At 43.9% G+C, this 19,280-nt stretch overlaps 1 pseudogene; it reads right to left on the bottom strand.

Annotated features, from left to right (window-relative positions):
• LOC135538121 (alpha/beta hydrolase domain-containing protein 17C-like) overlaps positions 1-18,984 on the bottom strand; it is a 37,771-nt pseudogene extending 18,787 nt beyond the window's left edge.
• Between the last annotated feature and the right edge of the window lie 296 nt (positions 18,985-19,280).

Below are 19,280 nucleotides of genomic sequence, written 5' to 3'. Positions count from 1 at the left end.
CAATTTAATTTGAACTTCTGATGACATTTAGCGAGACCTAGCCTTGGCATTCTACAAGCCCATTCGCCGCTCTCAATGCATTAATAATGAATGTGAGATTTTAGTTTTTTAATTTCCTACCATTTTGTCCTTTCCTGTATATTGGCTGTTTTTGTTTTCTTTGTGTTGTCGTAATTGAGTTTTTATTTGATTCTTTACACTAGTTATTCCCTGTATCTGGGTTTTAGCCACGTTTCAGCCTATTGCCCTGTGTTTCCATTTAGCTACTCATCTTATGCACCAATTGTCATTCATTGTCCCCATGTCTTATTTAAGACTAATAAATATATTACCAGGTTATCACATGCTGGGTTAAAGATGCTCATTAACAACCTGTTAAACAGCATGCGTAGTATTCTCTTAGGAGGACAGAGGAGGTTCACAACTGGTCAGGTCATATGTCCATGGATGCCTGAGGCACTGAGGTGGACAGCCTGAGGAGAGGTGAGAGAAGAGGAGCGATGTCCATCAGTGGGAGGCACAGGAGTGTGAGGTCTTTACTCATGTCATGATTCACTGGAAAACAGCCTGGCAGAGACCACCTAGACAGATCTGACAACTGGTCACAGGCTGTGGAGAGTGCACAGAAATGAGGCACAAAGGCCCATCAACATCTAGGCTCAAACCATACGCAACTGGTCAACTCAACCCCGTGGGGCGGAAGGGTGCTGCGTTGGAGCTGATACTCCACCCCCGTGGGGCGGAAGGGTGCTGTGTTGAAGCTGATACTCCACCGCCGTGGGGCGGAAGGGTGCTGCGTTGGAGCTGATACTCCACCCCCGTGGGGCCGAAGGGTGCTGCGTTGAAGCTGATACTCCACCCCGTGGGGCGGAAGGGTGCTGTGTTGGAGCTGATACTCCACCCCCGTGGGGCGGAAGGGTGCTGTGTTGGAGCTGATACTCCACCGCCGTGGGGCGGAAGGGTGCTGTGTTGAAGCTGATACTCCACCCCGTGGGGTGGAAGGGTGCTGCGTTGAAGCTGATACTCCACCCCGTGGGGAAGGGTGCTGTGTTGGAGCTGATACTCCACCGCCGTGGGGCGGAAGGGTGCTGTGTTGGAGCTGATACTCCACCCCCGTGGGGCGGAAGGGTGCTGCGTTGAAGCTGATACTCTACCCCCCGTGGGGCGGAAGGGTGCTGCGTTGGAGCTGATACTCCACCCCGTGGGGCGGAAGGGTGCTGCGTTGAAGCTGATACTCCACCCCCGTGGGGCGGAAGGGTGCTGTGTTGGAGCTGATACTCCACCGCCGTGGGGCGGAAGGGTGCTGTGTTGAAGCTGATACTCCACCCCCGTGGGGCGGAAGGGTGCTGCGTTGAAGCTGATACTCCACCCCCGTGGGGCGGAAGGGTGCTGTGTTGGAGCTGATACTCCACCCCCGTGGGGCGGAAGGGTGCTGCGTTGAAGCTGATACTCCACCGCCGTGGGGCGGAAGGGTGCTGTGTTGAAGCTGATACTCCACCCCCGTGGGGAAGGGTGCTGCGTTGGAGCTGATACTCCATCCCCGTGGGGTGAAGGGTGCTGCATGGTATAGAGGATTTCGTCTTTTCCTTTCTTTTCAAAGGATATCTTTAAGCTAGGCCCTGGAGTTTTCCGATGTCAAGTCACATGGTCTAATAGCCTACAGCCTACTAATACTAATAGCCTACAGCATTACCATCAACTGTAACCCAGCCTCTCTTTAGCTTGGCCTGTACTCTACTGTCCAGAATAGAATCTGCTTCTCCCACAGAGCACCAGCCATAGCTATGAGGCTAGCCAGACCACGCCACAGTAGGAAGGGAACAGGGAAGAGACAGGATGAGCATCCTGAGGGAACATCCTGGTGCTTAATATAATAATAATAATATATCCCATTTAGCAGACGCTTTTGTCCAAAGCGACTTACAAGTCGGCTGGGGCCACTACTTTTACATATGGGTGGCCCCAGCGGGAATCGAACCCACGACGCTTGGCGTTGCAAGCGCCATGCTCTACCGACTGAGCCACACAGGACTTACCAACTTCACCCACATTGTAACCATTTGGCCTGTTGACCCTATTTGCCTGAAAACAAAAAGGGGCATGGTGTTAAGCCTTAACGCTTGTAGAAAAGGAGCATTAAAAAGCACATCCCCTCTGGAGGATGGAACAACTGGTGTAGGGCTATGCTCTGTCTAGTCCTAAGTCTCTGGAGCACTAAGAGACCACGATGCACCACTGAGGGCTTCTGAGAAGACACTGCCAACATGACCAGTGAGGGTTTGATTTTGTCCCAAATCCCCATAACATGTCGACAGCTGTGGAGGATTAGAAACTGGGCACAACTTACATTCCAGACCCCTTTTCTAAATAGTTTTCAGGTGAATTATTTTGCCGTAATGACTTAATCCCATCGTGGATATGGATCAATGTTCACATGCTTTATGGATGGGGAAAAGGGTCAAATTAATTCAACGGGATTGATAAAGCTAAGCCTCCCACCAATGAATAATTTAGTGCAATGTTATTAGCTGCACGTAAACAGACGTGCAGCATGGGGCTAAGCCTAAATGATGGGGCTGTGTGAGAACTAATGAGCGACATTAGCATACACTAGCTTGTGTATTGATGTGCATGTTAAGAAAGAAGGAGGGTTCCTCCACAAAACCAGTTGTGACTCTAGAGCTGCTGTAGAGAAGATGTGCATGGCCAGGTGAGGTTGTGACGAGAGCTGGTGTAGAGAAGATGTGCATGGCCAGGTGAAGTTGTGACGAGAGCTGGTGTTGAGAAGATGTGCATGGCCAGGTGAAGTTGTGACGAGAGCTGGTGTAGAGAAGATGTGTATGGCCAGGTGAGGTTGTGACGAGAGCTGGTGTAGAGAAGATGTGCATGGCCAGGTGAAGTTGTGACTAGAGCTGGTGTAGAGAAGATGTGCATGGCCAGGTGAGGTTGTGACTAGAGCTGGTGTAGAGAAGATGTGCATGGCCAGGTGAAGTTGTGACTAGAGCTGGTGTAGAGAAGATGTGCATGGCCAGGTGAGGTTGTGACTCTAGAGCTGGTGTAGAGAAGATGTGCATGGCCAGGTGAAGTTGTGACTAGAGCTGGTGTAGAGAAGATGTGCATGGCCAGGTGAAGTTGTGACTCTAGAGCTGGTGTAGAGAAGATGTGCATGGCAACAATAACATGGCACGACCATCTTGGAAACGTTGAGCAGGCAAGGGGACAAACCTATCTGGAATGAAATGCGGTGTGTTACTAGGCAGGGTATGGCATCCACAGGACTTTATATTACTGTACCCGAGGACAGATTAATGCAGAGGGTGACCTCGTTTCTAAAGCAGCTCCTGTGGTAATCCGGACAAACATATCACACCTGCCTGCAGAGCATTACCAAGGCCAGGGAGGTTGAGGTAGCCCATCTTGTGCTATCTAGGTAGACCAGTCTAAATCAGAAGGCGTATATTAGTTTACAAGTCTGAAATGGCACCTCATTTCCTATAGTGCACTCCTTTGGGCAGAGCGCCAAGTGACCAGGGCCAACACAAAACTAGTGTACTTGCTCAGGGTTTCCCAAACGCTGTCCTGCCCCCCCGGGGGCACGTTTTGGGTTTTGCCCTTCCACTATACAGCTTAATCAAATAATCAAAGCTTGATGAGTTGGTACTTTCTTATCAGTACTTTTAATGCACTGAGTAACCTGCATGTTCAGCTGGCAAAACCCTGTGCATTCTTGTTCAGAAGGCCTACATAAAGTTGGATTTGAATTGATTCTACAGGTAGGGTATTATAACAGACCAACTCATTTCTGGAAGCTTGGGGATATTGTGCCTGGCCCTTCCCTAGCATTCAACCATCTCCTCTAAATGGGGCAGTAATCTTGTCTCAGGGCATGGGGGAAACCACACTTCATCTATGCCGGGCACGCCTCTACTCCCGCCAGCGTTACCCCGGCAACAGTGAGGGATGGCAGAGAAAGACAAGTAGTAATAAAAGAATGAAACCAATAAAGGAGGGTTTTTCTGCTTTCTTTTCATTGTCCTCTGATAGCAATGACATTTGAGGAATCTGTTCCTTAACATTGTTTCTGCCCTTAGCGGTGTTGAAAATAACCGTATAATGCACGAGGACGGAGGCCTGCACATGCCTATTCAAACAACTGACATGACATAATATGAATGTAGCTTGGAGAGAATATCTCAGAGCGATGCAAGGTGAGCAGCATCAGGCTGTCTCACAACGGTGACCTGTCATTCAGGGCAGGTTGTGCAGAAAATACATTGGGTGGGGGGGGGGGGGGTCCTTGCCGGTTATTTTGGCAATACGCGCCGCATACAGTGGGGCAAAAAAGTATTTAGTTAGCCACAAATTGTGCAAGTTCTCCCACTTAAAAAGATGAGCCCTGTAATTTATCATAGGTGCACTTCAACTATGACAGACAAAATTAGGAGAGAAAAAAATCCAGAAAATCACATTGTAGGATTTTTTTAATTAATTTATTTGCAAATTATGGTGGAAAATAAGTATTTGATCACCTACAAACAAGCAAGATTTCTGGCTCTCACAGACCTGTAACAACTTTTTAAGAGGCTCTCTGTCCTCCACTCGTTACCTGTATTAATGGCACCTGTTTGAACTTGTTATCAGTATAAAAGACATCGTCCACAATCTCAAACAGTCACACTCCAAACTCCACTATGAATGAATAAGTGTTGTTTGATGTGACAAGGAATGAAAAAGCCATGGAGCCGTTCATAGAATTAGGAATTACAATACTAATAGATTCTCAATGGAGGCGTTATTGCGACAAGGTAGGAACCAAATTGTTGGTCAGTGTTTCCCAGAGAGTGGGACCCTATAATCTTTGGTTACATTAAAATGTTATCTTACTTCATGTAGTTAACATATTCATGCTTTGCCTATTCCCCTCTGATTTATGCCTACACCAGTACAGGTACTGACATGACATTAATATGAATGTAGCTTGGAAAGAATATCCCGGTGAACGATGCAAGGTGAGCAGCAACAGTGGGGCGGCAGGGTAGCCTAGTGGTTAGAGCGTTGGACTAGTAGACCGTCATTGAAAATAAGAATTTGTTCTTAACTGACTTGCCTAGTAAAATAAAGGTAAAATAAAAAATAAATAAAAATGTATCAGCTAGCTGCGTTTTCACTGACACATTTCATCTAACTAGAAATTAGTGGCTAACGATTTATTGTAGCCACAACTTGCTAAGCAAAGACAAACTGTTTGCAGACAGTAAGATATACAAACTAGGTGTCATTATAAAGTGCATTTGAGGATTTATATTAAGAAGCGAAGTGGAAAGCAGCATCAGTCATCAACATATTGTTGCATCTGTGCATTGATCATGCAGACTGAAGAGTGAACAGTCAGCAAATGATCTCATGGTCGATCAACAACTGCACTCCTTGAGTGACAGGGGCGGTTGGTGAGAGGAGCGAGACGACTCAAGTAGTGGAGCAAACTATAAAAACTAAGTGGCGTATCACATTTAACAAACCAAACACTGAAATAGCGTTATAGAAAGTAAAGTAAATACCCAAACCGGTCCGTGCATCAATAGCGGTATACCGTCCAGCCCTAGTATATTGGTCTCATTATGTAGGCTAACCTAGGCCTAGCCTATATAACAGTGCTAACTAACTGCATGGCATACTTCAAGGCAGGGTTTCCGAACTACACCTTTTGGTTTCCCCCCCTAACACGACACAGCTGATTCAAATAGGCAGAGCTTGATGAGTTGGTTATTTGAATCAGCTGTGTAGTGCAGGGGCAAAAACCAAAACGTGCACCCTGCTTCAAGGGATAGGCCTACTTCACCACCCACCCCTGTATAAAAGAATGAGATACCTTCACGTATACCTAAAACACAGTCTCAAGTCAAACAGTGGAAAAGATGGGCACCATTTAATGAAATGGAATAATATGGTGCCACTGACAATCTTTCCAATTCAAATGGGACTGAGGCCTGCGGATCTCTCTGAACGCATATAGTGGGATCGACAGCCCCCTTTAAGTCTAAAACCTGCAGACAGACTGATATTTTGGGTTAACAATCCCTTTAAATCAACGGCATCCGAGAGATGTGAAGTCAGTGAGTTACAGGCAGGGTGGTTGGGAGATATGGAGGCTTTACAACCACTCAACAGGAATGAGACACCACATCATGTGAGCCGTTAATGAGCAGTATTGATGAAGCCATCTCAATAACTGAACACAACTTGTCCAATTCAAGAGAGTAACCTGAGGTAGGCCTATTTAATTTCTAAGAAATCAAATTGGTTGTAAATGCGATGTTTGTTTCCAGGCACAATCTTAATGGTTTCCCACCAAATGTGATTAAAAAGATATTGAATAAACATACATCTTTTCCCGCAGGCACGCGCCACCCCAAAGAGAGGAATGATTAACAGTGTTTTCATGCATGGGCAGGCAGCTCAGGAGGGTCAGGGCATAATGAAATGTTTTCATGTTTAATGCACAAAAGGAGGACTTGTTAAAGGCTCTCCCTTCAATGGCATTCAGACAATCTGTCAAATCCAGTTTTAATTAGAGACATGTTTGGAATGGGAGATGAGATGGCCTGGCTGGAGTACGTGTTATTCTTCTGTGAGACTATTTTTAATTCATGTTCATTTGAGGGAAGAGGTTCAGCGCGAGGATTATTGATCAGTGTTTGACAGCGAGCAAACAAAATGAATTACAGTGTGGAAGTCATTTGTTCTTCTGTAATCATAGCTGTATTACAAGGCCAAAGAAAGCTCACAGAGCATTGAATGACGTGAAGTTGGCTGCAACACTGGTAAAGATGCCACACGGTTGGTTGCACTGAACTGATAAGTAAAATAAACACAATATAACAAATATGGTGGCAGACCCCCAAGACAGGATGGCAGTGAGGTTTATGATGGAGAAGCTCCTGCCATTACCCATCGGAAGGCAGCGGAATAGAATGCAAATTAAACTAGTTGAAATAGTGGTGGGAAGTTGACACGATACAGTCCTGCCTACAGGCAGGCAAACATTTATCACCTCAAACTGCTGTTTAAGAGAGGAATGATGAAAGGCTTACACAATTGCAAACACACGTGCATTCCTGCACTAGGGGACATTATCACCAGGCCGTTGTGACTGAAGGGGGGCTTTATCACCAGGCACTGAAGGCAGGCTCTCAATGTGTCACACTGGCTTCTCCTGAAGCACGTCAGGGCAGCAACAGCCCACTTTATAGAGCCATTCATTTGCTCACTCAATTACAGCTGAAATTCTCCTGAAAAAGGCTGTGTCAAACAAGTCCAGGGAAACTGGTTGGACACCACTTGCTTGACAACTGCTGCCAAGCGACAATAGCCAATAAGAAAAGGTAGCTTGAAAATGGTTGGAAATAACAGAAGGAGCTAGTCCAAGGCCCCTAGTCCTTTGTTGAACACCGGTGGTGTGCAGGTCCGTGCACAGACCTTTCAGGGGACAGGATAAAAAGAAAGAGCACCATATAAAAAACATGTACTTTCAGAATTATATGTAGAAATGTATAACATACTGTACAAACTGCTTCTGTAGCTAGTTATATTTTAGCATAGGCCTATTTATTAAGGCATCACACTCATCACAAATTGCAAGCTAGTTTGTTACATTTGAGTCATTTAGCAGACTTACAGGAGCAATTGGGGTGAAGGGGGTTGATCAAGGGCACCGACTGATTTTTCACCATGTCTGCTCAGTGATTAGAACCAATGACCTCTCAGTTACTGTTACTGACCCAATGTTCTTAACCACTACCTGCCATCCAGTATGGCCCAAAGACATGATTGACATGGGGAAAAGAGGGTAGGCTATCAGCTGAACATTGATGTTGATGACGATGAATGTAAATCTGCTAGTTAGCTAGACCTATAATATTTTTACTGGTTATGATTTATCTTCAATGCTTTTAAATAATATCTTCATAATATAGCCATGATATTTAGTTGGCTGGCTAGTGGCTGGTGTAGATATTTTAGTGGTTAGCTAGAGTCTAGACCCGTGGTTGGCAAAATGTCTGTGTGTGTGTGTGTGTGTGTGTGTGTGTGTGTGTGTGTGTGTGTGTGTGTGTGGGTGGTGGGGGATTCAACTTACTCTTGAAAGTTGTAATAGTAGAATGCAAAATGGTTATTCCTCGACCTAATAAGGATCACAGTTTGAATTGAAAGGCTTTTCTACTTGGCTTTGAACTGGTAGACTCACACTTGAGTGATCAAGCCTGGAGTCACTGTTAAATGTAGCCTATAGAATGAATCGATTTCATTAACACAGCTTATATTTCACAATTTTTAGGGACACTAATGGTTCCAAGAAAATGCAGAGGAATGTATTAAAATATTCCTAAGAGCTTAATAAGGCTGCAGGGGCAGTATTGAGTAGCTTGGGTGAAAGGTGCCCAGAGTAAACAGCCTGCTCCTCAGTCGCTAATATATGCATATTATTATTGGATAGAAAACACTCTGAAGTTTCTAAAACTGTTTGAATGATGTCTGAGTATAACAGAACTCATATGGCAGGCAAAAACCTGAGAAAAAAATCCAAACAGGAAGCGAGAAATCTGAGGTTGGTCCTATTGAATTCACAGTGGGATATGAATGAAGTTGCACTTCCTATGACTTCCACTAGATGTCAACCATCTTTAGAAAGTTGAATGAGGCTTCTGTGTTGTGGAACTGGAATAAGAGCTGAATGAGTCAGGTTACTGGCAGAGAGCCATTTCCTGGTCACGCATGGTCCTGGTCCACATGATATCGACACATGCTCCGCTCCTCTAGACACAAAGGAATTCTCCGTCGGAACTTTATTGAAGATTTATGATAAAAACATCCTAATGATTGATTCTATACTTAGTTTGAAATGTTTCTTCGACCTGTAATATAACTTTGAAGTTTTTGTCCGAATTAATGCTCGACCTGCATGCGCGTTTTGATTTGTAGGCCTAACGCGCTAACAAAAAAGTAGCTACGTGGACATAAATAACGGACATTATCGAACAAATCAAGCATTTATTGTGGAACTAGGATTCATGGGAGTGCATTCTGATGAAGATCACTCAAAGGGAAACATTTATCATGTATTTCTGGTTTCTTTGACTAACAAGGCGGCTAATTTGATTATTTTTCTGATAGCCGTCTTGATCATTGCATGGTTTGCTTATTTTTTGTTGTTGTGGTTTTGAAATTTGACAGCTTGCATTAAGGAGAGGTATGTCTATAATTCCATGTGTATAACTTGTATTATCATCTACATTTATGATGATTATTTCTGTTGAATCGATGTGGCTATGCAAAAATCACTGGATGTTTTTGAACTAGTCAACGTAACGCATCCAATGTAAACTCAAACTTTTTATATAAATATGAACTTTATCAAACGAAACATACATGTATTGTGTAACATGAAGTCCTATTAGTGTCATCTGATGAAGATCAAAAGGTTAGTGATTCATTTTATCTCTATTTGTGCTTTTTGTGACTCCTTGACTGGAAAAATGGCTGTGTTTATTCTGTGGCTTGGTGGGGACCTAACAATCGTTTTGTGGTGCTTTCGCTGTAAAGCATATTTGAAATCGGACACTGTGGTGGGATTAACAACAAGATTACCTTTAAAACGGTATACGATACATGTATGTTTGAGGAATTTTAATTATGAGATTTCTGTTGGTTTGAATTTGGTGCCCTGCACTTTCACTGGCTGTTGTCATATCGGTCCCGTTAACGGGATTGCAGCCATAAGAAGTTATTAACCTCTCTGGGCAACCTGACGCGCTAGCGTCCCACCTTGCCAACAATAAATGCAAATGCGCTACGCCAAATGCTAGCACTCGTTAAAACTCAAACGTTCATTAAACACACATGCAAAGTACTCAATTCAAGCTACACTCCGTTGTGAATCTAGCCAACAAGTCAGATTTTTAAAATGCTTTTCGGCGAAAGCATGAAAAGCTATTATCTGATAGCATGCAACACCCGAAATACCTGAAGGTGACGTGAAACAAAAGAACTAGCGTAGCTGGCGCAACACAAAACGCAGAAATAAAATATTAAACATTCATTACCTTTGACGAGCTTTGTTGGCACTCCTATATGTCCCATAAATATCACAATTGGGTCTTTTTTCGATTAAATCGTCCTTGTATACCCAAAATGTCCATTTATGAAGACTGTGTGATCCAGAAAACACTGTTTATAAACGCATATTTTTTTTTTATTAAAAAAGTTGCCTATAAACCTTGACAAAACACTTCAAACTAACTAATCCAACTTTAGGTATTAGTAAATGTTAATAAACGATCAAATTGATCACGGAGCGATCTGTATTCAATAGCAACAAGTTTGGAAAACGTAGTCCACTTTCCCCCTTCCATTTCTTCCTGATGTGTACCCACGAAAGGCTGTGCCTATTACTCATATGAACAAGGATTTAGGCTGCATAGAATTCACAACACTGGCGACATCGTGTGAAGCTGTAAGAACTGTAAGCCCATCGTTATCTATTATACCTTGCAATAGACAATACAGAGACTGGCGGATTTATTTTTTTCTTTGACGATTTTGTGATCAGGTTTCCTTTGCGATTTTGACCACGAAAACACGTTCTGTTATAGTCACATATAAAATCATTTAACCAGTTTTAGAAACTTCAGAGTGTTTTCAATGCACACATACTAATCATATGCATATACTATATTCCTGGCATGAGTAGCAGGACGTTGAAATGTTGCGCGATTTTTAACAGAATGTTGAAAAAAAGTTGCCCTAGCTCTAACAGGATTTATTAACACACATTGTGAGATTGGTCAGTTTAGTGAAATGAGGGATGCACGATATATCGGTGAACATATCGGAATCGGACGATATTAGCTAAAAATGCCACAATCAGCATCGGCCCAATGTCTAGTTTAATGGCGATATGCAAAACCGTTGTCAAAGCTGACGGCATACCTAGCTAACGTAATGACGCACGAAAAACACAGTGCTACACAGAACAAAATCTGAAAAATACTAAGCACAGACTTCCAACAACTAAACAAGTTCAAGTCGAGCAGTCATTTGAAAGAGTAAGGAAATTTCAGCGAGACAAGTCAAAGGCAAAATCCATTAACGCCAAGATAACGGAATTAATTTCCCTGACAATCAACCGTCTGTCGTGATGATGAAGGCTACGACTGGCTGAGCCCCGGCACACACTACCACAAGTAGGGGCTATTTTTCAGATGTTGCCCTACCAGAGTTACACGGTATCAGCCTCCAGTATGTATGCTGCAGTAGTTTGTGTCGGGGGGCTAGGGTCAGTTTGTTATATCTGGAGTACTTCTCCTGTCCTATTCGGTGTCCTGTGTGAATCTAAGTGCGTTCTAATTCTCCTTCGCTTTCTCTCTCGAGGACCTGAGCCCTAGGACCATGCCCCAGGACTACCTGACATGATGACTCCTTGCTGTCCCCAGTCCACCTGACCGTGCTGCTGCTCCAGTTTCAACTGTTCTGCATTATTATTATTATTATTCGACCATGCTGGTCATTTATGAACATTTGAACATCTTGACCATGTTCTGTTATAATCTCCACCCGGCACAGCCAGAAGAGGACTGGCCACCCCACATAGCCTGGTTCCTCTCTAGGTTTCTTCCTAGGTTTTGGCCTTTCTAGGGAGTTTTTCCTAGCCACCGTGTTTCACCTGCATTGCTTGCTGTTTGGGGTTTTAGGGTGGGTTTCTGTACAGCACTTTGAGATATCAGCTGATGTACAAAGGGCTTTATAAATACATTTGATTTGATATATTGTTGAAACTCACATCTATGAGTTACTTGCTATGTTACTGCCATTAGCTTCACGGCTGACATTTGGACCAGCGATGTCAGCCCCATGAGCATGCTGAGGCTGACAGCAACAGTGGGACGACAAGGATTTCGTACTGAGGAAAGCCGTATTGCATGCTCAAGAATGTGCTGGTTCTCATACCACTGCTGCCATTTCAATGGCTTTTGGGAACATGTTTGAAACTTGGGAACATGAAAAAACACTCCTAGCGCCATTCGAACAGACTCAAGAAATAAGCTAATCAACTGCATATGTAGCAGTCATGTACCCTCTGTCATGGCATTGAAAGGCCAACAAAACCCCACAGTCTGTATCGGCAGTTAAAACATGCAAAAGTACTGAGGCTGTGAACAAGCGATTTGGGTGGCATTCTCTCTGAGCCTCTTTTACTGTGTCGCCACCCTGCTTAATGCTAGGTACAAAGACCTCTACTTCGACGCAGACAAGAAACAGGGTCTACGTGAAATGTTACAGACACAGCTGGACAAGATGGAAACGGACACGGTGACAGTGCACCGAGGAAGAGAGGCCACAGACAGACAGAGCTGAAACTTCACTGCTTGACAGGTATGATGAAACTTAGCTGAGACCGACCAAATGAAAAATGAAACAGCACAGCAAGTAAGTAAAAGAAGGAGGTTTTGATTATGTTTTACTGGTAAAGGGACATATGTAAATGCCAACAAAATAACTTTTTGGTCAGTGTGGTGTGTGTTTCAACTATTTAAACTGCACTAGAAAGCTTAAAGGCAGCTACAATTGTAAATTTAGGTATAGTTTTTTTTGGCAAGGAAAATATTGGATATCGGTAGGTCATATCGGTGCATCACTAAGTGAAATCACTATGCATTCAAAGTGTATCTAACCTCATCTCACTACACAGTTTGACGAACATATGTCAGCAGTTCCAAAGTAACCTATAGGCAGTATTCATTTCAACTCACTGCCCAGCGCAGGTGGGAAGCTGGTGCATGCGATGAGGACAGCGCGTGGTGGCAGAAGGGAGGGGACTTTTATCAAGATTAATGAGTTCATGAGAAAGTATCTAGTTTGACAGGCAATTTGTTGCATTTCAAATTGAGAAAAGAGACAAATAAAATGTTAAAAGTAATTAGTTTATAAAAAGGGCACTTTACATAGGAGGGCAGATGCTCCGCACCCTTGTATTTCTATTGTTTTCTATTTCACCTTTATTTAACCAGGTAGGCTAGTTGAGAACAAGTTCTCATTTACAACTGTAACCTGGCCAAGATAAAGCATAGCAGTGTGAACAGACAACACAGAGTTGCACATGGAATAAACATACAGTCAATAATGCAGTAGAAAAAGTCTATATACAGTGTGTGCAAATGAGGTACGATAAGGGAGGTAAGGCAATAAATAGGCCACGGTGGCGAAGTAATTACAATTTTGCAATTAAAATACTGGAGTGATAGATGTGCAAGTACAGATACTGGGTGAAAAGGAGCTAAAAAATATATATATATACACAGTATGGGGCGAGGTAGTCAGATGGGCTATTTACAGATGGGCTATGTACAGGTGCATTGATCTGTGAGCTGCTCTGACAGCTGGTGCTTAAAGTTAGTGAGGGAGATATGAGTCTCCAGCTTTAGTGATTATTGCAGTTCGCTCCAGTCATTGGCAGAGAGAACTGGAAGTAAAGGTTGCCAAAGGAGGAATTGGCTTTGGGGTGACCAGTGAAATATACCTGCTGGAGTGCGTGCTACGGGTGGGTGCTGCTATCGTGACAAGTGAGCTGAGATAAGGCGGGGCTTTACCTAGCAAAGACGTGTAGATGACCTGGAGCCAGTGGATTTGGCAACGAGTATGAAGCGAGGGCCAGCCAACAAGAGCGTACAGGTCGCAGTGGTGGGTAGTATATGGGGCTTGAGTGACAAAACGGATGGCACTGTGATAGACTGCATCCAGTTTGTTGGGTAGAGTGTTGGAGGCTATTTTGTAAATGATATCGCCAAAGTCGAGGATCGGTAGGATGATCAGTTTTACGAGGGTATGTTTGGCAGCATGAGTGAAGGATGCTTTGTTGCGAAATAGGAAGCCGATTCTAGATTTAATTTTGGATTGAGATGCTTAATGTGAGTCAGAAGGAGTTTACAGTCTAGTCAGACACCTAGGTATTTGTAGTTGTCCACATATTCTAAGTCAGAACCGTCCAGAGTAGTGATGCTGGACGGTGGTCAGGTGCGGGCAGCGACGGTTGAAGAGCATGTATTTAATTTTACTTGCATTTAAGAGCAGTTGGAGGCCACGGAAGGAGAGTTATGGCATTGAAGCTTGTCTGGAGGTTTGTTAACACAGTGTCCAAAGAAAGGCCAGTATACAGAATGGTGTTGTCTGCGTAGAGGTGGATCAGAGAATCACCAACAGCAAGAGCGACATCATTGATGTATACAGAGAAGAGAGTCGGCTCGAGAATTGAACCCTGTGGCACCCCCATACAGACTGTAAGAAGTCCGGACAACAGGCCCTCCGATTTAACACACTGAACTCTGTCAGAGAAGTCGTTGAACCAGGCGAGGCAGTCATTTGAGAAACCAAGGCTGTTGAGTCTGCCGATGAGGATGTGGTGATTGACAGAGTCGAAAGCATTGGCCAGGTCGATGAATACGGCTGCAAAGTATTGTCTCTTATCGATGGTGGTTATGATATCGTTTAGGACCTTGAGCATGGCTGAGGTGCATCCCATGACCAGCTCTGAAACCAGATTGCATAGCGGAGAAGGTACGGTGGGATTCGAAATGGTCAGTAATCTGTTTGTTAACTTGGCTTTCGAAGACCTTAGAAAGGCAGGGTAGGATGGATATAGGTCTGTAGCAATGTAGGTCTAGAGTGTCTCCCTCTTGAATATGACCGCAACTTTCCTATCTTGGGAGTCTCAGACGATACGAACAAGAGGTTGAATAAGCTAATAATAGGGGTTGCAACAATTTCGGCAGATAATTTTAGAAAGAGAGGGTCCAGATTGTCTTGCCCAGCTGATTTGTAGGGATCCAGATTTTGCAGCTCTTTCAGAACATCAGCTATCTGGATTTGGGTGAAGGGAGAAATGGGGGAAGTTTGAGCGGAGTTGCTGGAGGGTGCTGGGCTGTTGACCGGGTGGTAGCCAGGTGGCCTGTGTATATTGGTTCCTAACTTCCCTGAAAAGTTGCATATCAAGGGGGTTATTTGACACAAAAACAGGTGAGCCAGCCAAACTGATCCTGGCCTTGACCCTATCCCAATGTGAAAGGAGCTGATCCTGGCCTTGACCCTATCCCACGTGAAAGGAGCCAGCCAAACTGATCCCTGGCCTTGACCTATCCCACCAGCCAAACTTCCCTGAAAATGTGAAAGGAGCCAGCCAAACTGATCCTGGCCTTGACCCTATCCCAATGTGAAAGGAGCCACAAACTGATCCTGGCCCTTGACCCTATCCCAATGTGAAAGGAGCCAGCCAAACTGAAGCCTATCCCAATGTGAAAGGAGCCAGCCAACTGATCCCTGGCCTTGACCCTCCCAGTGGCCTTCCCTTGACCCTATCCCAATGTGAAAGGAGCCAGCCAAACTGATCCTGGCCTTGACCCGATCCCAATGTGAAAGGAGCCAGCCAAACTGATCCCTGGCCTTAACCCTATCCCAATGTGAAAGGAGCCAGTAGTGAAACCTTAAGAGCTGAGAAAAGTTTAAGACACTGCTTCACTGTTCAACCTTTCACACCGTCTCCTTGTTGTTTCCTTCATAAATAACCCCTGGTGTGAGTGGTCCAGTTATGGTGGGAGAGGTTCCCAGTTTCCAACATACTATTCATTAGACAATTTTCTCACTTGCTCCTACCTGAAGTGTGGACTCAGTTCTATCCCCCTCTCTAGCTAGGTTCCCATGTGAATATTCAAAACTCCACATGAAAAAAATATGCACATCTTCCCCGCCAGTGGTGAGCCACCAAACTGGCTGATGACAGTGCGCACACAAAATGTACTTTTTTGCTTTACTTTTCATGTACCAAATAATAGTTGTCAGGAAAACTGTTGAGTTAAATAGTAAATGTGTCTACTCTGGTCTTGGCACATGCGCTCTAGCCAACTGCTCACAGTGCAGGTAGGCCGTGCGGGTGGGCCGTGCGGGTAGGCTAACCTACATGATGAGATTATGGACAAGACTAAGACTAAGAGCGAGAATATTTTTTGTCGAACGGCAGTTAAGCGTCGACCATGTTCCTAGAAGACTCTTGATATTTATTGGAAAGCAGCATCAACCTGATCACTGGCACTTTCAGCAGCCTGTGAAGTTCACCTGCAGCCTTATACACTGCATGGTTTCCCCGAGTTGTAGCGGGAGGACCACAGACACCATATAATCACGTCACTTCCATATGGTTATTATAACAATATATCAGCACTTCTACTGACATTTCTCACATAACTCATTTTACGGACAAAAAGATCAAACCATGTCAAGCAAACAAATTTGGCATTTATCAAAATTGTACCAAAACTTCCTGTGTCCATAACAGCTGTCCTGATTTTGTTTTATACGGTAGGACTTTACTTGCAGAAAAACTGTGTCTAGAAACATGGTAAATGACAAAGCATTTGGCTGGAGGAGTTTCCATCATAGCCCTTACACCAGTACATTACTTCCATTACTTTCCATCCATGCACATTCTTGGGGAATAGGCAGAGGAACAAAATAACCGTTTTGTCTCTTTTCTGGCGATATTCATTAAGACTAGCAACATGGCTGCCTATAAGTTTCTGCTTTATCCAACCACTGTCGTTGTCTTGAATATTGAATGTGGAACTGAAAAGGAGCCGGCAGCAGAGTTGCACCAGGCCTCCTTTACTTCCTACTTAATTTGGGAGTTAAGTCCCATGAGCAGCACCTAGACATCAGTGGAGGCTGCTGAGGGGAGAATGGCTTATAATATTGGTAACCATGTGTTTGATACCATTCCACTGCTTCCACTCCACTGCTTCCAAGCCTGTCCTCCCCACCAAGGTGCCACCAGCCTCCTGTGCTAGGCATAGGCCTGCATTGAAGTGTTATGTGACAGACAGTCACACTATCTGAAACTGAAGGAACCAACAGCCTGTCAGAATAAAGAGCAAGTAAACAAGGAAAGGAAGCTGGGAGTTGGCGGTTGTCTCTCTGTAATCTAGCTACTAAAATGACACAGCCCGCCAGGCAGTCCGTCCTGCCCTGACATAAGCATCTCATAGCTGGGCTAGTAAGCTAGTGTCATCTGCTATGGCTAGTTTATAACTAAAGCTCTCCATCCTCGGAATAAAGAGGAGACAAGTCAAACCTGTTTTTATGATTTCTGGAAGATCAATGTTTTTGGACTCATTCAGAAGGTTTTACCTGATTAAGTATAAGACGCAAACTATTGTAAATTAATGTTTAAAGTTCCAGTGTGGGCTTTATTTTATTTATTTCACCTTTATTTAACCAGGTAGGCAAGTTGAGAACAAGTTCTCATTTACAATTGCGACCTGGCCAAGATAAAGCAAAGCAGTTCGACACATACAACGACAGAGTTACAAATGGAGTAAAACAAACATACAGTCAATAATACAGTATAAACAAGTATATATACACGATGTGAGCAAATGAGGTGAGATGAGGGAGGTAAAAAAAAGGCCATGGTGGCAAAGTAAATACAATATAGCAAGTAAAACACTGGAATGGTAGATTTGCAGTGGAAGAATGTGCAAAGTAGAAATAAAAATAATGGGGTGCAAAGGAGCAAAATAAATAAATAAAATAAATACAGTAGAGAAAGAGGTAGTTGTTTGGGCTAAATTATAGGTGGGCTATGTACAGGTGCAGTAATCTGTGAGCTGCTCTGACAGTTGGTGCTTCAAGAGAAGTTGTCTGGCCTGCACAGATCATAATTTAAACATGGAAGCTTCTGGACATGTTTAGAGTAGCATGCCACAAAATCAATTGAATATGTGCGAAGTATCAAATCACTATACAACTAACTACCACCTAAACGTGTGCACAGAACCTAATGTTAACAGTCCTCTCAGCCATATAAATGAATAGCTAATGCACTGCTCTCAGCTGTGTAGGCAAATAAAAAAGCTGTGTAGGCATGTTATAGTGGTTGTCATAGCAACCAAATATGGAGGGGGGGCGGCCATAGAAATGGAGTACAGTAGCTAGCAAACGTTAGCTAACTAACAAAGCCCAATACAATAAACCCAACTAGCTATGTAGCTTGCATGTTAGCTTGTTGACACTGGCTGTATAGGCTAGTGCTATACTCACTTGTTCCTTAGCACCTGCCAGGCAGCCTCGATGTCCGCATACAGGTTCTTTTCTGACGGTTTCCGCTGCTGACACCGTAGCCCGAATAATCATACGAGAAGACGTTGCAGTTTATCCTCGAACCGAGGCCGATGTAGAAACTGCACATTTGGCCTAAGTCCACTGCGTTACCGTGGGAAAAGAGCAACGTGTACCGGCTGTTGGGTGCGCATCGTACAAACATGCAACCCAGTCGGTTTCCCCGACTGGTTCTGGTGTTGAACACCTCGACAGCGTCCAGTTCGCGTTGGGAGTACTGCCAGTCTGCTCGCTCGGTTAGATGTAGGCTACTCGTCCCGTTAGCATCGGTGTGTACGGAGTACGTGGGTTCGGGAGGAGAAAGGCTAGTTTGGATGCAATGCGACTGGGACAGGGCGGGCAACAGAATAGCCAGCATAGTTCGCCGATGGAAACCATTCATCCTTGGGCCTTGTTCGGGCATTGAGGCTCGATAGACGCTTTTTCTTTGTAACACCAGCAAATGTATCCAGCTATGTTTTATCTATCTGGTAACAAAATAACAATAAAACACTTCGTAAGGAGCTAAACTAGCTAGCCACCTAGTACTAGCTAGGCTAGTAGCTGGCTAACTGGTTTCTCCTTTGTATAGCTTGGTAGCTAACGTGATTTACAAAACTCAGAAAGTCGTTAACATGGTTAACGATTTTTTTTGTGTCTACAGAAGCGATATAACTTGCTCGTTATCATACAATTTCAAAACGTTGGTCGAATAATTAAGCTTATGTCAAACGTAAACGTCGAGTTAGCAGGCTAATACAATGTATGCAGCCATATCTTTCAGCAGTAACGCCAAATATAAGATTTCCGGTCGAACCGGATATCCTTTCGCACTTTTTCGTCAAAATCATGTTGATGACAGAACCGTAGTAGCAATAATATGCATATTATACAGTCACTTACTTGATAGTAGGCTATTATTGAAATATGGGTGTTTTCTCTAATACATATGCAATCATGCAACAGCATTGTTCATGCTAGCTACATCAATAGTTTGCCTGAAACCACAGTTTGAATGGAAAGAGTGTTGCTTTTCCTGTAATTGCATCTGAATAAATGCACATTCGTTGTCGATCCATTGGGTTGGA

This window comes from Oncorhynchus masou, unplaced genomic scaffold, assembly GCF_036934945.1.
Source record: "Oncorhynchus masou masou isolate Uvic2021 unplaced genomic scaffold, UVic_Omas_1.1 unplaced_scaffold_912, whole genome shotgun sequence".
NCBI classification, from domain to species: Eukaryota; Metazoa; Chordata; class Actinopteri; order Salmoniformes; family Salmonidae; genus Oncorhynchus; species Oncorhynchus masou.
Note: the sequence above shows the minus strand (reverse complement) of the source record. Positions and strands in the feature narration are given on the sequence as shown.